At 32.1% G+C, this 3,529-nt stretch overlaps 1 long non-coding RNA gene across 1 annotated transcript; it reads left to right on the top strand.

The window, feature by feature from the left end:
• Positions 1–575: 575 nt before the first annotated feature.
• Positions 576–2,199, top strand: LOC145816693 (uncharacterized). Its single transcript, XR_014358774.1, has 2 exons — positions 576–812; positions 1,731–2,199. It is a non-coding gene; the product is annotated as an uncharacterized LOC145816693 (long non-coding RNA).
• The last annotated feature ends 1,330 nt before the right edge of the window (positions 2,200–3,529 follow it).

The raw sequence follows: 3,529 nt of genomic DNA, 5'->3' as shown, positions 1-3,529 counted from the left end.
TGGCATTGACCAACTCATCTTGGTGTAGCCCCCATATATTATTAAAAAAAAGGAAAAAAAAGAAGAAGAGAAGTTGGAAAAACTAGAGAGAGAAAGTTGAATACCTTCTTACCATTGTCATTCTTCTCAGAACGAACTGGGGAGAGAAAGAAAGATAAGCGTCATCGGAATACCTTCTTCTCAGAACTCGTCTTTGTCATCGTTGACTAGTACTTCTCTCTTTCACTTAATTTACTGTGAATTTAGCTGTTTTCTTTTATTAAAATGTTTTGTGGTCGTTACACATCACTATCTTTGTTCAAACATTTCCTGCAACTTGTTGAATACCATCTCTTCACCTAATTCTCTGCTAGTGTGCCTCATCTGCTCGACAAAATTCCTCAACCAAATCTTCCAGTCCTACCCCAAGTGTGTGTTTATTCTTTTTCCATACACTTATTATCTAATGAGTTCCTCTTATAAATTGCTTTGAATTAAACAGTTTTCCTGATGAAAATTGTATTGTTTCGGTAACCCAATGATGGCTTTGAACGGTGTTGTTAAGCTGGGGAGTGTTGTTCCTCAACTGGGTTGGGGAGAATTGAGTTTTAAGCCTTCTGGGTTTGTGTGTTATCAGGCGAAAGACAATGAGGGAGTTCGTAAATGGGAGTGTCTTAATGGGTTTTTGAGTTTATCATCAACCCACCAGACAATAGGATCTGTGGATGATGATGAGAAGTCGTTAAGTTCGGCTACTGAATTGCAGAGGGTGGTTGATTAGATGGAAGGAAATGGCTCCAGGAAGTTGCAGAATGATTCAACTAGTCTTCCAAGTGGGTTCTTTCTTTGCTGCTTGATTAATATATGGGTTTTTATTCCTGATTGAATATATAGACTATTTGAAGATATAACCCTTGAATTTTAAATATATGGAGTTAATTCATAGAATTACTTACTGATGAATAACAAAATCATTCATGTGAATAATGACAGAAGGAAAAAGCTAAAAAAACAAGTAAAGTGATGTTGTCTTATTCAAGTCTTCTATTTGCAATTTGATCGGTGGAGCATAAGAATTTTTCCATTTTGGCGCTAACAATTAGGAAAGTACAATTTTCGTGTTAAATTTTTTCCATTTTGGTGCTAAGAATTTGTCTAGACTGGTGGTTTCACTGTTTCTTGAGCTAAGAGTTTGTAGTTATACCGTGAGAGATTTCACAAGATAAGGTGAGACCTAAGAAGTATGGACACAAACATATGATACGATACGGATACGCCGACAAAAAATGAAGAACACAATACGTGAGAGACACGCATGAAATATATAATTTTATACATTTATTATATGTTATATATATGAATATATCATTTAAAGATAATAAAAAATATAATATGACACTAATTCCTATAAATTTATATAGTTTTTGTTTTATAATTGTGTCTTAAGTTGTTTAATTCAAACTTATAATTAATTTTACGTGTGTCTAATTGAAGAAAGGCCAAACTAAAGAAGGGAAAAAATTATTTATAATCAGTTACAGTCAATGTTTGCTTGAATTTCTAAAATTTATGAATTTATAAATTTATAAAAGCTAAGAATCAAAAAAGATTGATTCTCATAAATTTATAAAAGTTGAAAAATACTAGACGAATAATTCTCATGGAGCATGACGTCATAATGTTCATAATTATTATGAGATAACAATGGTTTAATTTGATTATGAATTTTCTGCTTGAATTTTTTTTTCCAGATGTTCAGCATCAACATGTATTGGTGCTGGTGGAGATAGGGGATGAAGCCATTGAGATTAGATTTAAAAGCAAAAATTGTGATTGTGGTGTAATTGCAATACTTTGGATGACAGAGTCTGAGATGCTAAACAAAGGAAGACCTTATTAGGCATGGTGCAATCCCATAACAGTCAAACATATTAAACATGAAACTCAAAGAAGAGCAAGACAGTAAGAGATTTATGGCTACCAACACTCATGAAGTAGAGAACAATCCATTGAGTTTGAATATTAAAGGAATTAAATGTAATATTAATATCCTAAAATGGTTGATTTAGCACACTCTTGTATTTTGTGTTGCAATGGTAATAAAATGAGTATTGGAGAATATGACTAATGCCATTTCATATTTGTGTTTGTATTATAATGGAATGTCTTGTATTTTGAATTGTAATGATCATTGAAGAATATGAAATTCTTTATTTTTGACATGCTCTTATTGATATTGTTACTAGCAACCCCTCATTGACTTTTTATTTATTTTTAATGACAAACATAACATGTTAATGGGCTTGGTTGAGATCACAAATTAAAGAACAAATAAAATTTATTCATAATAAAGAAAAAAATTCTCATGCCCTCCAGCTTCAAGCACAAGTGAAGTAATCATACATTGCAGTGGCATCTCCTTTCTCGAGTTTCAAACAACGAACTTTGTCCATATGATTCCTACAATATTTCTCTAAATATGACAACTTCTCATGCCCACCAGCTTCAAGCACGAGTGAAGTAAAATTTTGTTCATCCTAATTCCTGCACTATCATTTAATTCAAGTCTCCTTTGCACATGTGGTTCAAGAATCCTTTTTTGCTTGAAAAAACGAGATTTGCTTGGACTCATTTCATGGTTATGCTCAAGTCTTAAGGATCGCACTATCCACATTTCATCGCCTTGTAAATTTGCATTAAGTCCAGCTTTGCATCCCGTTTTAGTTTGTGGGCGTAGTTTAACTATATTGCTTGTTTTGATTTTTGCTTTTCCAGCACGAGTACAAGCAATAGTTACGTATTTTTTCTCCCCATCATCTCCCCTTTTACAATATTTCTTCGACACTGCAAAACCATTTCTCTTCCCATATCTTGAATAATATTCATAAATTTCATCAATTGGCTTAAATGTCATTCCCACTTCAGGATCCTCAATTTCAACTTCTACATTTTTTGTGTCTTTTATTTCAGTCTCAATATCAATTTCGTCACAGTCCTCATTTGATCCACTCGATATTTCTTTATCCATACCTCTACAATGTAAATAACAAATTAGAAAAAAAATTATTCATAACAAAGGCCACAAAAATCCTAATTAAGTAGAAAATTAAATTATTTTATTAACTTTCTACTGAAAATTTGTAAAAATTCAAGCAGAAAATTCAGCAATAAAAAATTCAAGAAGAAATTTTAGCAACAAATTCAACTAGTGTTATCTCATAACAATTTTGCACACACTGAATTCATAACTTGTATAAATTCATAACTGGTGTTATCTCTTAATAAACAATAATAATTTATAGTACAATTTTTTGCTTTTTCTGCTTTCTAATTTCATTTTGGTGCACAGAGACTGGAAGTAGCAGAGTTTTCTGGTCTTCGATCCAGTGGATGTGTAACATAGGCCAAGAATGCTAGGGAAGCATCCTTGTTTGATGTAGTGGCTGCCCAAGTTACTTCCATGGTTATCTTCTAATCTTCTTTGGTTAATTATAGTTCTGATGTTTTATTCTCAAGATTTATTCAAAACATGGATTAACTAACTAACAAG

This window comes from Camellia sinensis, unplaced genomic scaffold (genome assembly GCF_055761805.1).
Source record: "Camellia sinensis isolate YWXY unplaced genomic scaffold, ASM5576180v1 Unanchor4, whole genome shotgun sequence".
NCBI lineage: Eukaryota > Viridiplantae > Streptophyta > Magnoliopsida > Ericales > Theaceae > Camellia > Camellia sinensis.
This window is presented reverse-complemented; position numbering and strand designations above follow the sequence as displayed.